The sequence below is a fragment of the Sus scrofa genome, chromosome 8, assembly GCF_054392235.1.
Source record: "Sus scrofa isolate SSC_HxYL_T2T_F1_AM1 chromosome 8, Sscrofa_HxYL_maternal_Yorkshire_Landrace_v2.0, whole genome shotgun sequence".
NCBI classification, from domain to species: Eukaryota; Metazoa; Chordata; class Mammalia; order Artiodactyla; family Suidae; genus Sus; species Sus scrofa.
Genome location: NC_139390.1, coordinates 21829215 through 21849674, shown reverse-complemented (window position 1 = coordinate 21849674; position 20460 = coordinate 21829215). Strand labels below are relative to the sequence as shown.

Genomic DNA, 20460 nt, shown 5'->3' with positions numbered 1-20460 from the left:
TTGTATCACAGCAGGAAACAGAGGAGGTAACAAAAAGAACAGTGAAAACCAACTATGACCTCCTTTTCTCTGATCTCTCTCCTTTCATAACTAGAGTTCAGTAATTAAAGAGAGGCTGGCTTATTTATTGGCCACCTGGAAAAAGCAATTCAAGAAAAAAAAAGTGTAGTTTAAGGAAAAAATACATTTTATTTAATCTAAAATATTAGGTACTTGAAACAATATTGTAAATGAATAATTTTATTTTTTTGTGGATTCTTTAAGGCCTTTTTAAATTTAAAAAAATTTTTTTTTGTCTTTTTGCCTTTTACTTGAGCCGCTCTGGCGGCATATGGAGTTCCAAGGCTAGGGGTCGAATCAGAGCTGTAGCTACCAGCCTACGCCAGAGCCACAGCAATGCGGGATCCAAGCCGCGTCTGCGACCCACACCACAGCTCACGGCAACACCAGATCTTTAACCCACTGAGCAAGGCCAGGGCTTGAACCTGCATCCTCATGGATGTTAGTCAGATTCATTTCTGCTGGGCCACTACAGCAAACTTGTAAAGTTCCATGTGTTAAAAAAAAAAAAAAAAAAAAAAAAAAAGAGTTAACAGGCTCCAAATGGAGTTATCGGTGCTAAGCCCACATCGTCAAAACAAGAATACCTAGGCGTTCCCAAGTGGCACAGTGGAAATGAATCCGACTAGGAACCATGAGGTTGTGGGTTCGATCCCTGGCCTCCCTCAGTGGGTTAAGGATCCAGCATTGCCATGGGCTGTGGTGTAGGTCACAGACACGGTGGCTCGGATCTGGAATTGCTGTGGCTCTGGCATAAGCCAGCAGCAACAGCTCCAATTAGACCCCTAGCCTGGGAACCTCCATATGCCTATGCCACGGGTACGGCTCTAAAAAGACAAAAGACAAAAAAAAAAAAAAAAAGAATTAATAACTAAATTAATTACAGTCTCAACCTTTCCCAGGAGTGGAAACTTGAACTAGTTAATCAGGAATTACCTCTTTAGTGCTAGTGAGGTAATCTGCCTAATATCGCCCTGCCTTCTCCGAAAAGAAGGTGACCTTGACTAAAATAATCCACTCTTTGCTAGTGACTTCCTTGCACTTCCTCCTTCTACCTAAAAAAGCCTTCCATTTTGTACAGCTTCTTGGAGCTGCTTTCTATTTTCTAGATGAAATGCTGCCCAATTTGTAAGTCATTGAATAAAGTCAATTAGATCTTTAAATTTATTCAGTTTTGTTTTAACATCTGCCTATCCTCTGATGCCCATAACTGTTCTCTAAACATAACATTGAAAGCCTATTTAAGCTTATTTTTAAAATCGTTATTTTTTAAAGTGTTTTACCAGATATATACGTACCCATAAACAATAATAATTTTTACTTCTGTGACTTGCTTTTTTAATTCATTCTTATTCTAATAGTCATCTACCATGTGTATAGCTGCTGTTCTTTCATTCATAATTCTAAGCTTTTAATCATAATGCAGTGTACATATCTGTTTTTTTGTTGTATAAGCAGAAAGGGTAGGGGGCCCTGGAGAAATAGAACCAGGCATGGACTTCTTGACATGAGACAAGCCATTTTTGACCTAAGCCACTTTGTGATCTAAGCCTAGCCACAATGCTTGTCCTTCAACAGGTCTTCAACAGGTCAACAGGTCAGTAATTAATGATCTTAAGGGAACAAGAGAATGCAGGAACAATTGGCTGTTATCACACAGGAGAAGTGACAATAGCAAAGACAATGCATCAATTATAAAGACATCAATGGTAAAAATTAGCCTAAAGTGCTCATCCATCAGGTCAACTGGAACATAAAGAATGATGCTGCTGACCTTTTCTGATCCTTGAGACTTCAACCAACTAAAGCTTGAACTCTGTCAGCCTTTGCCCAAATTCTAAGACACCACTCTTAGAATATGCATGTACCCTTAGCTTAAAACTTACCCTATTTTGCTTTGGGAAGGATTCCCAGTGTTCCCTTACTTACTGCAAGTAATAAATCCCACTCTTCCTCTTGCCTGTGTCTTTCAGGTTGACCTCCACCAAGAGACAAACTTAGTTTTCAGGTAATAGTTGTATGTTGGGTTAGGTTTTCATTTATTTTGCTATTAAAAAATCAATTATTGTGTTCGTCTTCTGGTGCCCACGTGCAAGAGTTTCTGTAAAGAGTGTACCCACTTATCAAATGGATTGATTGGTTATATGACCTGGAATATAGAACTTTATAAAAGATACCAAGTAATTTTAGAAATTGTTTTATGTTTACTTCTACCAGTAACAATATCACTGTTCCCATTATATCACATATTTGAAAACATCTGGTATTAGCAGACATTTAAAATTTTTATCAATCTACTGGGTTTTAAATTATCTCATTTGGGAGTTCCCGCTACAGCACAGTGGGTTAAGGGTTCAGTGGTGGCTCAGATTCAATCTTTGAATTTCCATACGATCTGAGTGTAGAAAAAAAAAATTATAAAAATTGTTTCATTGTAGTTTTAATTTAAAATACATTCTCTTATTGATGATGATTCTCCCTCTCTGTAATTGTTACTGTTATTGCATTATTTTTGTTGGCTGGATAACTATCTTTATCTTGAGTAATGTCTCAACTGTAATCCTTCATGAAATGCACAGAAAATATTTTTTCCAGTGTGTGATTTGTCTTTTAATTTGGAATCCACACACAGAGCATAATGATGTCTCTGTTTAAATAAATAAAAATGGCTATTAAAATTTTAACTAGTAACAAGAGATATACAATGGGGCTTTATTAAAAAAATACAAATCTTCAGAAAGAAAAACAAAGGAAAATAATTTAAATCACTTGAATGCTAAACTATAGTGTAAACCCACATTAAAAAAAAATGGTGAACCAGTTATTCAAAGAAATTACATAGAGTATAGTACAGATCTAGAAAATAACACACGGAGCCTGAAACATGAAAAACAGCTAAAAATTTTCAACCTAAAAATAATTAGGGTTTTTTTTGTTTGTTTGTTTTGTTTTTTGCCTCTTAAGGCCACACCTTGCAGTATATGGAAGTTCCCAGGCTAGGGGTCTAATTGGACCTGTAGCCTATGCCAGAGCCACAGCCACATGGGATCTGAGCCGTGTCTGCAACCTACATCACTGCTCATGGAAATGCCGGATCTTTAACCCACTTAGCAAGGTCAGGGATTGAACCCGAAACCCTATGGTTCCTAGTTGGATTCATTTCTACTGCACCACAACAGGAACTCCAAAAATAATTAGGGTTTTAGGAGAAAGAAAATACCATGGTGATGAGATAACATTCAAAAGGACAGTGGCTGAGCCTTTTTCAAAATTAAAGGAATGAATCCTTAAAATCTGTAATCTTTTGTTTGGAATGGTTAATCCTTTTGCTGAGAGATCTTGATAACATTGAAAAGTGCTAAAGAAGCATGAGGAACCACATGATTTCAGAACTGTGTGAGACCTTAGAAATTATAGAGTTTCAAACCTTCACTCTTTATCAGTGACTGTCATGGATATTGAGACATAGGAGAAGGTTTATGAAGTTCAGTATTTAGAGCCAGGACAGCGTAACTTCAGGAGTTTCCATTTACATTGACTTCAACGATATGAATTGCATTGAGTAGTCAATGCATTGGCTCATCAGTCACTAGGAGTGCCCAAGGTCATAATTTTAAAACCAGCCACAGATATAACTCTTGCTGCTATTGCATTCTCCTAAAACAATGCTGTCTTTTTCAAGGCCATAAATATGAACCAGACACAGGTGTTAAACAAACACATACAAACATGAATTGAAATCTTATACTTGGTGTGACAAGAAATAATTTCGAGAGAAAAGGTTCATGATTTATCTCTATCCTGCTTACTCTTACCTTTGTCGATTGAAGCCTTGTTTGAGACAGACTCTGCACCACAGATTTATTAGGTCTCTAGGTCCTAGGTGGGAAAATTCAAGCTTCTAAGTGGAAAAACTATCAGTGCTATTGATTGGGTCATCTAGCCCCAGAGAATTACTAAATGTGTTATTTCTCAGGTCCATTTCCTGGACCTGTCCCATGGAGGTGTCTCTTTTCCTTCAGAAAAGGAAGAAGTTCTTCCTGTTTCAGCAGACATGATATTTTGTTGTTTTTCAATAACTGAGAAATCAAAGAGATAAATTACTAACAAAAAAAAGTGGTGTGAGAGAGAGAGAGTGCAATTTAATTCTGAAACTTGTGGCAGAGGTTAGAAAGGCATGGAGAAATGAACATTTTTCTTCTGACTTTGTCTGATGTATCTCCATGATGGCTTTGTGCAAGGTTTTGGATCTCCACTTTGCTGTAGATCTTGCTCACAAGTTAAAAAGATAAATCATTTTTTGTCTCCATTGTAGGTCTCTGTCATGCCTAAGTCTCTCAAAGTGTCTTCAGCCTGATTTTTCTTCTCTAGATGTGCAATAGATAATTATATAAAAGGAGAGGCCACTTTTATAATTTAAGGGCTCAGCCACTTAATACCAATGTTTTTGTTCGCTTTTGGATGTTATTGATGGAAGAGGTGGCATTCTTAACCTTGCTCTTAGGCTACTTTCTTTCTTGAATGCCTTATGTAAGAATTCCTGCTATGGCACAATGGGTTAATGGTTTGGCTTGTATCTGTGGCATTGCTGGTTTGAAATCTGGTGCAGTGGGTTAAGGATCTGGGGTTGTCACAACTCTGGCATAGGTTGCAGATCTGGCTTGGATTATTGGATCCCCGGCCAGGGAAGTTCCATAGGCCATGGGTGCAGCCATTACAAAAAATAAAATAAAATAAAATAAAATACCTTTTGCAACTTGAAAAACCTTAGTATTTTGTAACGTCTTTATGACATTCTTCTTTGTACCCAACTTCCACGTTGAAGTTCAAATTAAAATTAGTTAAATAGGAAGGGAGGGCAGAGTTCCTTTATGCTTTGTACTCTGCAACTTTGAACTTGAAATCGAATGCAGTTGCCTGGTGTCTGCTTGCTGTGAGGTAACCTCAAAGGCAAAGTCGTTCAAATGACTGGTTTTCCAGGTTACTTCTTAATAGTACTGTCTAACCTCTTACACCCTTGCTGTATGGCCTTTGTACAATTGGTTTAATGAGTATATCCTCTAATTGCCCCCTGAAGTGACTTTTCATCTAGAACATTAAGGATTTTAAGAGGTTAGTCAAACTTTTGAACTTAAATCTGTCCCTGAATTAAGACTGTGTGTCTCTTGCCCCATGTATTATTTATTCATTTCTAATGGGATGATTCCTGATAGAAACCTTTGAAAAATTGTTTTCATTACTGAAGAACAAAAAGTTTTTTTCTAGGTCGTAAGTGTGTTTTCTTTGTTCATTTCTTCATGTTATTTTGCCATTATGATTCTCACCTCCTGGATTCTGCAGAACAAACAAGCAGGCAGGCAGATAGTAAAATATATTTATTCAGTACCCACCAGAAGCCTGGCACTATAACTGGAGGGACTCAGAAATAATCACATACCTTAATAAGAAGAATATTTAAAACACTGGAAATGGGAATAAAGAAAATAAATCGAATAACAACATAGTGATGGGCCTGAGGGGCCATGATTCCAAGTAGATAATTCACTGAAGGCCTTCTGAGAAAACCAATATTTAAACAAAGTCCCAACTGTTGAGAAAGTGTCAGCCATCTATAAAAATCTAAGAGGAAAAGATGGAAGAAGATATGAAAAAAAAAAAACAAAAAAACAAAGAGGTTCAAATTATGCACTATCGCGAAGACTAGCAAAGAATATGGGATTTCATTCTACTTTATTGGGAAGCAACAAGAGGCATTAACAAAGAGTGAATGACATTTTAGAAAGCGTGATGACTTCCTAAAGAAAGGTGACCAACTTCCAGGAGAAGCATAGCTGGACACTAGTTAAAAACAGTAAAGAGAGACTTCATTCAGCAACTGCTGCAGTTGGCGAAGGAGACTTCTTCAGCAGTTAAGAGAACTGACCTCTCTTCCAAATATAGCAGACAGCTGGGCAGTGATTGCCAACGAGCCAAGAGAGAAAGTCAGTGCAAAAAAAAAAAAAAAAAAGTTTCCTACGAGGAGACGTTAAGAATACGGAGATCCTTGGAGTTCCCATCATGGTGCAGAGGACAGGAATCCAACTAGGAACCCTGAGGTTGTGGGTTCAATCCCTGGCCTCGCTTAGTGGGTTAAGGATCCAGCGTTGCTGTGAGCTGTGGTGTAGGTCACTGCAGATGTGGCTCGGATCTGGCGTTGCTGTGGGTGTGGTTGTGGCTGGCAGCTGTACCTCTGATTGGACCCCTAGCCTGAGAACCTCCATATGCTGAGGGTGCAGCCCTAACAAGCCATAAAAAAAGAGAACAGGGAGATCCTTGCTGAATTGACCTAAGGATATTCAAGATTCTTTTGCAAGGGCAAGGTCTTACACTCTAGGGTGGTGGATGATGAAACTGATCAGATATACAAGAGTAATCAGATATCAAGGGCGGGGGATGCTTGCTAAGCTGCCTTAGTAATAGTATGTGCAAAAACGCTTCTGCAGGCCAAGAAATGGTCCCAAGGATAAGACCTTGTCCAAAAGGGGGCTCAGAGGAGAGTGTCTAATTTGGTCAAGAAGAGAGTCTTTGTCAACATCTCTGGGTAGAATGCATTTTAAGGGGGCCAAAGAGGCAAGGCGGGGAAACCTATTAGGAAACAGTTACATTTATTTAGATGAGGGATAATAGCAGCTTTAGCAGAGAAAGTGGAAGTAATGGTTGTTTGCAGATATAATTTTTAAGGGAAACTTGGCTGAATTTAACATCAGAAAGGAGTGAATCCAATGCGATCATGCAGCCTCCTCAGTTTTTAGGCTGAGCAAGTGGGTGGAAATAGAATCAATCACAGAGATGGATAGCTTTGCAGAGGGATGGCAGGTGTGGGGTCTGCAGGTCGATCAATAACAGTCTTTTTTGGCCAGGTAATGTCAGAGATACTGTCCAACAACTCACTTAGATGTTAGATGTTAAATGGATAGTGAAGTTTGGAGCTGACGGGTTAGAGTTGGGGTGGGGACACTGAGAACAGGCTTCATCAGAGCTGGTTGAAAGCCCTGGAACGAGATGGAGTCAACTGGTTAACAAAGAGAAAGTTATGCCATTTCCTCTGCACTTTGCTCATGAAGAATCAAGAAAGTTGTTGGAAGCCCCCGTAGTAAATATTTCTTCATAATCACCATTTAGGGAATGCCTACAGAATGATGTAATAGGCTGGTATCTTTTATATGATGGTACAGTGGAAAGTGGCCACTTTATATTCTTATAAGAGGGAAGAAGGAGAAGCAAACTAACAGAACCTGTGATAAATGTTTCTCATAATTATCTCTTTTAATTGTCTCCATGAAGTGGTTAAAATTTTCACTTTTGAGAGGAGTAAGCCAAGAAATGTGACAACTTTCTGATAATAACACTGCAGGATCAGGATTCACACCCATGTTTGTCTGGTTAAAAAGCTTGTGCAGAGCTTATTAAAAAATCTTTTGAATAAATTAATAATAATTATTATTATAAAATCTCTTAAATTCTAAGATGGGAATAAATTAATACTACCCTCAGCATATCAAGAAAATGCTCAGAGTGATTTGTATCCCTGACTATAAATAGCTTAAAAAAAGATCCATAGTACAGAAGTGACTGGCTTTCAGCTGAGCTTTTAATTCCAGTGAATCCTTCCAAGCCATTCTATCTTGCCCCAACTTTCCCTAATGTGCCTGAAGAAGCTGGGAGCACTGAATGGAAGGTGATGTTGAAAAATGGCAAGTTTCACTTGAGTTTAAGACCCCGTCCTGGATACACATATATCCTTCCACATTAATCATGACTTTGGTTATTCAAAACAAAATACCTGATTTCACCATTTCATGGCTCACTTTGTTGCACATTAACGAGCCATCTATGGGAATTTGTTTTATCAGAGTTTATGAGCACTTGGCCAGCCACTATGCTGTTATTCTATCCCACTATGCTGTTACTCTGTATCACAGCATCCTTTTCTCAGAGGTGTATCACGGCACTGACATTTACCTTGGATTCATAATCAATCCATAGTTTATATAATCGATTTCTATTCCCTAGAACTACCTTTCCAATGGAGAACATCTGACCTTGATGTGTTTTTGTCATTCTACTATAAGAATCAATAAATATCTCTTCAAATAACATATCTTGAAGTGTGTGTGTGTATGTGTATGTGTGTGTGTGTGTGTGTGTGTGTGTGTGTGTGTGTGTGTGTGAAGGGATGGCAAGCTAACTAAACAACACATCTCAACACATCTAAATTTTTGTTTTTAACCCAATTCATTAGTTGCTTTGATATTGGGTTAGCACTGGATGAGCACTTCATTTTGCACTTGTATTCTTAAAAGAGTGCCACTATTTTTTTTTTTTTCTTTTTGGTGAGAACATTTAAGTTCTACTCTCTCAGCAAATTTCAAATATGTCATGTAGTGTTATTGACTAATAGTCAACATGTTTTACATCAGATCCTCAGAACTTACTCATCTAATAACCGAAAGTTTTTACCATTTAACCAGTCTCTTCCTATTTTTCCCACTCCTAGCCCCTGGCACCACTTTTCTATTCTCTGTTTCTATGATTTTGACCATTGTTAGTTCTTTTGTTTTTGTTGTTTATGTATTTGTTTTTTAGATTCCACATAAGAGTGATACCAGGCAGGGCTTGTCTTGTTCTCTAATCTGAACCCAGGTCACCAAACAGATAATAACTTGTTTTATTTATTTATTTATTTTTTATTTTTGTTTATTTATTTATTTATTTATTTTGTCTTTTTGCCTTTTCTAGGGCCGCTTCTGCAGCATATGGAGGTTCCCAGGCTAGGAGTCTCATTGAAGCTGTAGCTGCCAGCCTACACCAGAGCCGCAGCAACGCGGGATCCGAGCCACGTCTGCGACCTACACCACAGCTCACTGCAACGCCGGATCCTTAACCCACTGACCGAGGCCAGGGATCGAACCCACAACCTCATGGTTCCTAGTTAACCACTGAGCCACGATGGGAACTCCAATAACTTGTTTTAAATAAGACACTTCACTCAAAGTATTTAGAAGAGTACTTGGTACATACCCAATAAATGTGAAGACAAAATGAATTGTGGGAGTGGAATATGCGAAAAACTGTGTGCAGAGCTCAAGGCAGAGAGACAGCAAGTGCAAAAACCCTAAGGCAGAAGGACACGACATTTTAAAGTAACAGCAAGAGGGAGAGTATGCCTGGGGCAGATTTAGAGATGGGAGAGTAGTGATTACATCTGGATTGTTATTCAGGGGCTGGATGATGCACAAAGTTTTGTCTATGATAAAGTCTTTGGCTTTCGTTCTAAGTCTGATAAGAAGTTCTAAGTGAGACTGTAGGTTTGAGATCAGGGGAATGTAAGGATTTCACTTGCAACTTTTTAAATGACAACTACTTAACTATTAATATGATTAATGTGTGTGTGTGTGCACATATATACACATACATAATGGGTGCACACATACCTATCTATCTATATCTATACTTGATATAGACAGGACACCTACATCACTGACTTTTCCATGTAAAGATACATGAATGTATGTAATATGTACCACACATAAAAATACATAATCATGTATGTTATTTGTAACACATATATAACATACATATATCTGTATATATCTAAATATATAAAATATAGGGCTCCTTTTTGGGACTAACAGTTGTGTTTCACCTCTGAAGATGTAGAAAATTATCATGAATTCAAGACATTTACAATATAAGCAAGCAAGATTTATCTTTAAATGTACAAGAATGTATTTACTTGGCTTATTTACTTGGTTTTCTCTCTCAGTACTCTTGGGTCTATCACTCATAAATTGTATAATTGGGATATAGTCTTTAGTGTCATCAAGACTTTCTTTTCTATGAAATAACAAAAATAACAAAAGCTATTTCAGATAATAATAGTATATTGGAAGGTTCCAAGGCACCCTTGCCAAAGATAAGACCACATGAGATTTTTGTGGGGGAAAATGTATGCAAAATATACAAAGTAGCAATATAGTATGTGGGATGGAGTTGCAGTTATTATTAAGGAAATAAATTTGATATTAGTATATCTGAAAAAAATAGGAAGGTGGGAAAGAATAAAAAAGGAAATGAGGGAGGGAATTAAGGCTATTTTATAAATATTTGCTAAATTTTCATCATCACTTAAAATACTAATAGCCATACTGAACACTTTCAAAGTGCCATATGTTAAGTGTCTTATACATAGTAAGTCAAGCTGATCTCCAAAACTTTTGTATAACAAGTATTATTATTTGCACTTTTACAGAAAAGGGAAATTAAAGCCTACTCAGATTTTAGATAACTTGTCTAAGGTCAGACAGCAAATGATCACTGTGTAGCTATGTAGCAAAAACAGAGCAATATTAACAGTTTCAGGTCAGGCTGTGCTACACCCAATGCCAGATCTACTTGTAACTCTCTGAGTCTCAGCTTCCTCTTATTTAATATGGAGTTTTAAAAAGGACTCAAAATTACAAAGATACTGTGCCAAGACATTGTAGTGCTCAAAAATTAGTAATTGTCTACATTCAGTTAATATTTCACCAAATATGATATATCACCTAATATGTATTATATATTCAGTATTTTTTGGAGTTCCCACGTGGCTCAGGGGAAATGAATCTGACTAGCATCCATGAGGACAGAGGTTCAATCCCTATCCTCACTCAGTGGGTTAAGGATCTGGCATTGCTGTAAGCTGTGGTATAGGTTGCAGATGTGGCTTGTATCCCTCGTTGCTGTGGCTGTGGTGTAGGCCAGCAGCTACATCTCCAATTTGACCCCTAGCCTGGGAACCTACATATGGCACAGTGTGGCCCCTAAAATATATATTGGTAGTATTTTTCTAGCTCTTACTTGTTAAACTTGTTTTTGAATATGCTACTGCTCCATGTGGAATGAAAATTTATAGTAGGTGATTACACAGAAACAGTATATTTTCCAAAATAATACCTAAAATCTGATAGAGGATGCAAGAAATACAATATCTTTCTATCTCTGAGTCTGTAGTCATAGTTCCTGTGTACAAATTCCTGCAAAATAATCTTATTTTATTTAACTGACCTATTAAAGAGTACTTAATTATGTTATTTAAGATACATATAAAGTTTTAATAGCTTATCCAACAGACTTTTCAAGGGGTATACCCAAAGTAGCATGATCTTCGATTCTGATCTTTTCAATTCCTTTGATTTCATGTAATTTATTAATTCTGAGAAACAATTTATTAAATGTGTAATAATATGGTTATATTGTATATCATTGTAACTCATTATAGCTGAATGCATTTCATTTAAATCAAAATAAGCATAATGTTTTTTAACCAAAACTGGTGACATGATCTGTGGGCGAGTAATGGAAAAAGGCAGTGGAGAGTGAGGATTAGAGAATTCCAGCCTCCAATTATTCACATCATCCCCTCACTTCCATCATGAATCTAAGTGCTCTTGACATTGTGGTTTCTCCTTGACATGAATTTTGGGTTTTTTGTGTGTTTGTTTGTTTTTGGTTTTTTTTCCAGGACCCTTGGGTTATCCACAAAATTCAAGACTCTCTGGGCATTTATTAGTAAATACATTCACCATGAGTCTCATTCACATACATAATGAATGATTCTCTAGGGAAATTATGCATTGTTTTTGTGCTGTACACATTATGCTGGAAAACAATAGGCCAAAATGATTAGTCAAAATTTGCAGGTCTGTCTACTAATTAATTTAAGGACAGCGTGGAGGGTCTTACTCAGATTGTCCTCAGGCACAGAGCCCATGATTGAGTTCTAGGATGATCTACGTGTAGGAAGCTTTTAATTGGAAATAATCATGTTTTGTTATAAGGTTCTTGGTAGAATGAGAGCGCTGCATGTTAAGTGTGACTCATTTGGGTGCTAAACGTTCCTGTAAGAATGACAGGGATTTGTGTGTGGCTAGTGATGACTATAGACACTTGTATGCTCGATACTGCGGATGGGCAGGCAGAAAGCCACCATCAGCAGCTTTAAAAGCAACTAATTTGGCTTGGCTGTCATCAACCAAGTGACAGTGTCTCTGTCCATCAGCAACATCAAAGGGACAGCTTTGGTTCTGACACAGAGCAAAGCTGTGGAAGATACTAGGAATAGCTAAGGTTTTCTACCTACAATGTACAAATAAGACTCTGGCAGATTTCCAAAACTTTTTGCACAAATTTGATGATGAACTGAATTCCTTCAGGAGACAGAAATAGAACCAGTGAAGTTCTACTTGTGACTATTATTGTTCATATTTAATCACAGAAACAAGTGGTCTGGAAAACACAAATCGCTTAGCTGTACCCAAGGCCATTGCACTTGGTACCAGGTATATTTATTATGTAAACTGAAGTCCAGAAACCAGGAAATTGAAAACGGAAAGTCATCTTACTTTTCAAATGAAGCAGCATCATCCATATAATAAAGCTCATTAAATGTTCAGGAAGATATAAAGACAAAAGTGACTTATAACAATTTAAAAATGGAAATGTTAGCTATTCCAGTTCTTTAAAAAAAAGGGTTTTTGATAATTTCCAAAATTAGGAATCTAAGTCCATCTTTGGTTCACTGCCTCCATCTTTTCTTCACTCTGCCCTCTCCTAAGGGCCTACTAATCTTTTTCTATGTCTTCGAATTCACTTCTGTCCTTTGCCAAATTTCACCATTGAATCCAAATCTAAGGACACAGCAGAATTCATGTTTTTAAAGCTCTATCTAAATGAAGATCTTCAGCATGGGTTTTTAATCTCCTAACTTATGTCATAAAAGAGAGGGGTTTTTTGTCTCTTCTGCATATTTTTAGGATTGCAGGCAATCTTATTTTTTAATAATGAGATCGAATGGAGAAAAACATAAATTTTGGAAGCATGAAGATTCAAGATGGAGTTGAATTAGAATCTTAATTTTATTATTTAATTGTTATCTTTGTCTAGTATGAGTTACTTAGTATTTCTCTTAGTTCATTTCAATGAAATGAGGATAAAGTAACTTTTCAAATGGGTATTATGAAGAACAAAAAAAGTGACAGGGAAACCAGTAAATAAATGTTAATTCCAGTCTATTGCCCTTTCTTCCTAAATGCACAAGTTTGTAAGCTGAGGTCCAAAGAAATTATGCAACTTTCCCAAGGTCATTATTTTTAAAAATTTTTGTATACTTTAATTTTTCTTCCCTATCTTTGAATTTCCTGGCTTGACAAAAAGAAGAAAAATAACTCTGGTGATTTTCTGCTTAAGCAAGGTCAATGTTCCAAACACCTCATCAAGATCTTAGATGTGTGGTCCATGGAGTCAAGAAGCCATTGCAGGGCAAGTCATCCTAAGAAAATTCTAGTCCAAAATTAATTTATAGGGAATAGCTCTAAACTATAGTATTTTCAAGATAAAGAAGGAAAATCAACTAAGTGAACATGGGGGAAAAAAAAAGAAGGAAAAGAAAAAATAAAGTTTTAAAATGAATCTGGATTTTTTTTTTTTGGTCTTTTTAGAGTCACACCCACAGCATATGGAGGTTCCCAGGCTACGTCTCAAATCAGAGCTATAGCTGCTGGCCTACACCACAGCCACAACAATGTGGGATCCAAGCTGTGTCTGGGAACTACACCACAGCTCACGGCAACACCGGATCCTTAACCCACTGAGTGAGGCCAGGGATTGAACCCACGTCTTCATGGATACTAGTTGGGTTTGTTAACCACTGAGCTGTGATGGGAGCTCCTGGATTATTTTCTTGATGGGAGTAGAGAGGGTTTCATATGCCTTACTAAGCTTTTCTGTTTACTACTTGGGCCACACCCAGGGTCTTTGAAGGAAAGAATAAGTATAAACAAACTAGTTTATAGTCTAGTTTTCTAGAAAGGAAGAGGGAAGGAGGGAAGGAAGGAGGGAAAGAAGGAAAAAAGGAAGAAAGGAAGGGAGAAAAGGGACCATCAGGCATTTTCTTAATTTCAGGAAATAATACCACAAAAAAATTTCTCATAACATTTTTGAAGAGTATATCCCAAGCAAAACCTATTTTTCTCTTATACAATTCTTTGAAATTTGAACATACTTTTACTCCCTGGTAAGAGGCAATTTTTTTTTTTTTTTTTTGGTCTTTTTACCTTTTCTAGGGCCACTTCCTGCGCAGCACATGGAGGTTCCCAGGCTAGGGATCGAATCGGAGCTGTAGCCACCAGCCTATGCCAGAGCCACAGCAACACGGGATCTGAGCTGCACCTGCAAACTACACCACAGCTCATGGCAATGCTGGATCCTTAACCCACTGAGCAAGGCCAGGGATCAAACTGCCAATCTCATGGTTCCTAGTCGGATTAGTTAACCACTGAGCCACGACGGGAACTCCTAAGAGACAAATATTGCCTGAGCTCTTGGGTCAGGTGGGGTAGGGGTGGGATGGATCTATAACAATCCTGTACATGTCCCTAGAAAGTATATGCAGATAACAACTTATAATTTAAGTTATTGTAAAACCCTGTGGCAATCATACAACCAGACATATAATAAAACCTTGGGCTCATACAGATAATTTTTTTCACTAGGAAAAACAAGAAGAGTTGATGCAGATTCGAGCATGTTATGAAATCAAAGTCATTAAGCTTGTTGGAAAATAGAACATTACTTTTCTTTACATATATAGTAATAGGTTTTTTTATTTGTTTGTTTGTTTGTTTGTTTGTTTGTTTGTTTGTGGCCCTAAAAAAAGTTTGCTTTTTTTAGGGCCACACCCTTGGCATATGGAAGTTCCCGGACTAGGGTTCGAAGCAGAGCTACAACTGCTGGCCTACACCACAGCTACAGCAATGAGGGATCTGAACCACATCTGCAGCCTACACGACAGTTCACAGCAATGCCAGATCCTTAACCCACTGAGCGAGGCCAGGGATCAAACCCGCAACCTAGTCGGATTGGTTCCTAGTCGGATTGGTTTCTGCTGTGCCATGATGGGAACCCCAGTAATGGATTTTTTTCTTTATTTAAGTTAAATCTGAATTGATTTAGAGGCAGTTTACCAAAATGTTCAGTTTATCTTAGGCTATCAAAAATAGTGTAGGTAGTAAAACTCCATGTTTGTATCCTCAACAGAGAGTAGGGTCAGCCATAGACCATGGCAGATAAAACGGAAGCAATTTTACATTTCAGTTTAATTCTTCAACAAATGTGTGGACACAGAGAGTGCGCCACCCTAGGGCATCTCACTAGGTTTAGGCTAGCAGTAAATCACAACATGGATTCAATCTCTGTCTTACCGGCTGCTTATAGACTGACAAAGTCAGGTTAATGTGAACATCAAGGTCAACCACGAAAAGAAAAGACTTTCACAACAGGGCAGCCTAAGGTAGATGGGTATTTAATAATAGCGAACAATAGCTGTTGGTCAAGTGCACATTTGTGCAACCCCTAGTTCCTAAGAACACCTAACGGAGCTTCCGTTTCTACCCACATTTTACCCTTTATCAAAGCATTATCCAGTATCACTTATTCACTAAAAATGCCTTTACACATAGCTACTTAAAAACGTTGCTATGTTAAATATCCTTTTTCACCCTTCCAAAAGAAAGATGCAGTGTAAGTATACTACTTTGTTAAACTTTGTTGAAATGATACTAAAGCATATGCTGAGTGTTTATTTTGATATGATACAGCCAAGTAGCTTAAGTAAGAAATATTTATCCAAATAGTCACAAAATGTATTTTTTCTCATAGAATAAAAAGTGCAGGAAGCACACTCACTTAAAAAAAAAGCAATATAGGATTCTGTAAAGGAGATTTCAGCTCTGGGTATGAAGATTCAGGTTGCCTCATATCTTTGCCAACGAACCTATTTAGACGAATAATACAGCTTATTAAGAGCAAAGAAATTGTTTAAAATGTGTGTAAAATTGTCATAATAGGTTTCTTTGCATAAAATCTAGAATGATTTCATGTCTTGACCAGTGACACTAATCAGGGTTGCTGGAAATCTCAGCTGCGACGACTGGTAAGAATGAACCAAATGTCATGTCACCTTGTCTGTACCTCTCTCTTCCTGTTCCTCCAGATCCCCAGGAGGGAATCAGAGGATTGTAAATCTTACAAAAAGTATTCTGCTCAAAGCATTGTGGCAAGCTGGTCTAGGAGATTACGTCTCTGAAGTTGTCAGTTCTGAAATCCTTCTACGGGATGACCTCAAGGAGCAAACATATTGTAATCACTTACTTTATACCAGAGGATCTGTGAGGTTAAAGGTGGTGCTGAGCCTGCTGTTCTGTAGTTACCAAAGCCAGAGTAAGAAAGAGCATCCTTGCACTGCATCATGTGCAAAGGAGGTTGGAGAAAATAAAGCATTTCTTGAAAGTAGGTAAAGTTTCACCAACGAAAGCTGTTTTGGAAAACCTCTTGCTAGAATTCTCTACATAGATGAACAATTCTTACAGTTAGAATCCTATGGAAGATATGTCTAATTTCAGAGTTCAGGAACGGCAAACTAAGTGTAGCAGCGCGACTTCTTCATCAGCTCTCACAAATATGGAAAAGTAAAGAAAGACGATGCAACTCAGAGAGATCTGTGAGGGTTGTGTCATAGCTGCCTAGCTGTGTCACTCACCTCCACAGTCACAATGTATGTGTGTAATTTCCAAAAGGCAACCCAAGGTAAGTGTGCAGGTGTTTCTGCGTGCATGGGGATATACCTATATGTGATTATAAGCATATTTTCTTTTTAGGTTTGCAGTAACTTACATCAATCTTAAAGGAAACATCAGCATTAACAAGAAAGGCCTAAGAGGCTGGCTTGAATTGGTCACAATTTACATAGATATTTTGCAGGCTTTGAAGATTTTCCTCATTCATGACATGATACTCCCTTGCTTTTCCAAATTGGGTTTCTCATTAACGGAGTGAACCAAGGCAGGTATTTCTGCTCAATTGGGCAAATGGTGTGGTAGCTTTGTGATTTGAACAAATTTCCATTAGCTTCTAGGAAGAAATCACAAAATTGATTTTCATCTGTGAATTGAAATAGGCTGTGAAAAATTCCCCAGAGAATAAAAAGAAAGAAAGACTGTAGGTTGTGAGCATAACGCTGAAAATTATTCAGGATATTTAATTTAATCAAGCTCTCATGAAAAGCCATGACAACTTTAATGCACATAATGTTTCCTACATATTGTTGTATTGTATTCAATATCCGCTCTTAAACAGTGAGAAAAGGGATGAGCAGCACTGAAGATATTATTTAGGTTGAAGCTAGGGTGTCTGAACCACTTAAATGTTTTCTCAAGCAAGATTTCAATCCTCCCAAACCAATCTTCCAAGACAAGTTTCATGAGCATAAAGGCACTTAATAAGTACCACTGAATAATGATTAACTTCCCAAATTACTAGCTAATTAATCTGCTGTGAATTTAACTGATGAATTCAGCCCTCCAAGTCATAAGCTAGTAGGGTGGGCAGTCTCAAATTAATTCCTCTTTAAAAACTGGAAAGCTAGAACTATCCTTTTAATTCAGGGTAAATGTAACTGATTAGAGAAAAATATTTTGAAAATATACAGGCAAATTTGTTCTTTCATTTTTCTTTAAGACTAAACAGTCGAGGTACCAGTTCATTCTACTTTCAATGGAATCCCACAGTCAAAGCTTATCTTTAAGTGCTATTAGCTTAGATATTGTTTAAGGGATTTCCATGCAAAATATTTTTGAAATAAAAATCAGTTTAGCTGGAAGAGGCTGTGATGTGATCTGGTGGGAAATCAAAATGAACAAAGTAGTTGGCCAAAATTGTACATGCTATGAAAAGCCAACATAAGTCCTCAATAATATGTATCAGACTGAATGAACAGTTTGATCTCCTGTCAGGAAAGGTATAATTAATAAAACACAAATAACTACCATTTGTTGAGCACATACTAATGCCCTAGGCAGTGTGATGCATATTATTTATAATTTGCAAAACTCTTTGGGTATTGGTGAAAACACTTTATAAATGAAGAAAATGGCCAACAGAGAAGTTAATTGCCCATGATTCTAGAACTAAAATTTAAAGCCAAATGTACGTTACTCCAAGATCTGAGATTTTTATGCTCTCTCTTTCTCCTTCAAAAGCAAAACAAAACAAATTAAAGCAAAACAAGTAAAAATTAAAACATACATGCACACACCTCTGTGAACACAACAGAAAGTTTATATTTATAAGACTTTAGCTTCTGCCATTCAATATGTTGATCTAAAATCAGCAAAATGTAACTGCTTTTAAGTTCTTTCACAGTTTTTGTCAGTGATATTGCTTCAGATTGTTAAAACTAGGTGTTAGAAAAGCAGTCAAGACTTCTAAGAAGAAAATCTTGGATGAAAAAGATTTCCACTTAAATTTGGTTTCCTGAAGAACACATGGATTTAAGTGAAAAGGAACAAGTTGATTCTGTTAATTATTGAAATCAACAAGAGATATAGAGAATAAATTGTCTTCTGTGTCCTAGATTTGTAAATTACCAAAGGTTCTCTTGGCTTTGAAATTTATGTGATATCTTATTGCCAAACTATGAGCAAACTCAATTAGTTAGAGTTTGGAGAAGAAATTGACTTTTACCTCTTAAGCACTCTTTGAAGAACTTAACACACTCTTTGGTACATACTGTAAACTTTTGATAAATCTTCACCTCCTTCTGACCTATTCAATTCATCTAAAGTCTGTAAGTCATCCACTACTTTTAACTGCAAATGATCAGAAATTAGATGATAGATAAATAGAAGGATAATAATGACAGCTAAGTTTAGCAGGACTACAGTTGTTTTGGTATCTACAGTCTTTAAAATATCTATTGATGATCTCTACAAAGTTGATTTATGTATTCACAATAAATGCCAGTAGTCGACCATGTTATAGAACATGGTAATCATACTTATTTAAATGTCTAAATAAGATTTTACAGCTAATCATTTCTAGAGATGTAAATCTATATAGGAGATCCAGATCCCAAAGCACTACAGAAAGTGAACTTTCATTGACATTAAGTAACGTCACGAAAAAAATAATTGTAATATAATTTCCAGGCTTTTTTGGTGCACATTATACAGGTAGATGTTTTAAACACAGATTACTCAGAATAATCAGTTTTAAGTTCTATAAATCAATGAAAATTAGGAGTGAATAATAAATAGATACTTAACTCAAGTATTCAAAAGGAAGTTAAATCTCAAAGTCCTTATTAAAAATATCCCTCCCCCCCCCCAAAAAAAAGGAATTCTCTGGTGGCCTAGCAGTTGTCACTGCTATAGCTTGGGCTTGATCCCTGACCTGGGAACTTCCACATGCTGCAAGTGTAGCCAAAAAAAGTTTTTTTTTTATTTTGATTTGTATGTTACTTTGAAGATAAATACAGTCAACTTAAAGAAACAAGTTTAACACACTGCCCAAGTGATCAGAAATTTAATGGACTCTTAGCAGGCTGTGGGGCACCTCATATAGTAAAGTTACTTCCTCTCATAACCACTTTTAAAGAGAAAAGGGTGTTTTGTCAATAGATATTGAAATTGAACTTTAGAAAGAGAGCAGACAGGGCATACAGAAGTAGTTCTTGTTTCTCTTAAAGTGCCTAGAAATGAAATAAGGGATTTTTAAAAATCCTAATGGTTTAAAAAACAAGAAAGTGTATTCTCAGGGAAAATAAACACTAAAAAAAAAAAAAAAATCAAGAGCCCTTAAAGGTATAAAGCTGGCAGATGTATTCGACTAAGAAAACAAATCTTGAATACTTGTTGAAGACTCAGGTATTTACTATTAGATATTATTTGTCCATTAAGATGCTCCAGTTTCAAAAGGGATAAGGCCAAGAACAGTATAAGGATGTGTTAGAACCTTCCGAGTGATTTTTAAAGAATAATATATGGCAGAACTGGACAGATAAGTTCTTCTTTCCTGCCCAGCTTGTGCTCAGCTTTCAATCACCAAAATCTTTTCCACAGAATAAAGCAGTAAGAAGCTGAGTGTTTGGGTTCAAGAGAATATTAGGATCTTCCTCAATGTCCACAACAAAGGCTACCGTCAGAAACCTCCCGGCAAAACATCTATTTCCCAGAATCACTAGAAATAAATTCCTAAAATCAAGGTCCACTCTTTAGCTTCCATCCCTTAATCTTGTCTATATTCTCCCGGCCAATTCTAACCCAGGAACATACTGTAAAAGGGACTCCGCAAATGTAGAATCCAGCTTATCTCAGTTACATTAGCACATTTTAACACATTTCCCAAAAGGGCTTGAAAAATGAGAGCAAAGACTACACATCTTTGCCAAATTCTAGTTTGTTGTAAATAAATATGCATGTAAAATATTTTTCTTTCAAAATAAGAATGACTTATTTTGCCTCTTGAGGAAAGTACTCTCACAAC

General features: G+C 36.8%; 2 long non-coding RNA genes across 2 annotated transcripts in view; one reads left to right on the top strand and one right to left on the bottom strand.

Annotated features, from left to right (window-relative positions):
• LOC146400369 (uncharacterized) overlaps window positions 1–19762 on the top strand; it is a 108021-nt gene extending 88259 nt beyond the window's left edge. The window contains exon 2 of the long non-coding RNA XR_014813718.1: window positions 15011–19762. This is a non-coding gene — a long non-coding RNA (uncharacterized LOC146400369). The remainder of the gene's footprint in view (window positions 1–15010) is intronic.
• LOC110262070 (uncharacterized) overlaps window positions 1–20460 on the bottom strand; it is a 1266882-nt gene that overhangs the window by 396107 nt on the left and 850315 nt on the right. The gene's annotated exons all lie outside the window — the stretch shown is intronic.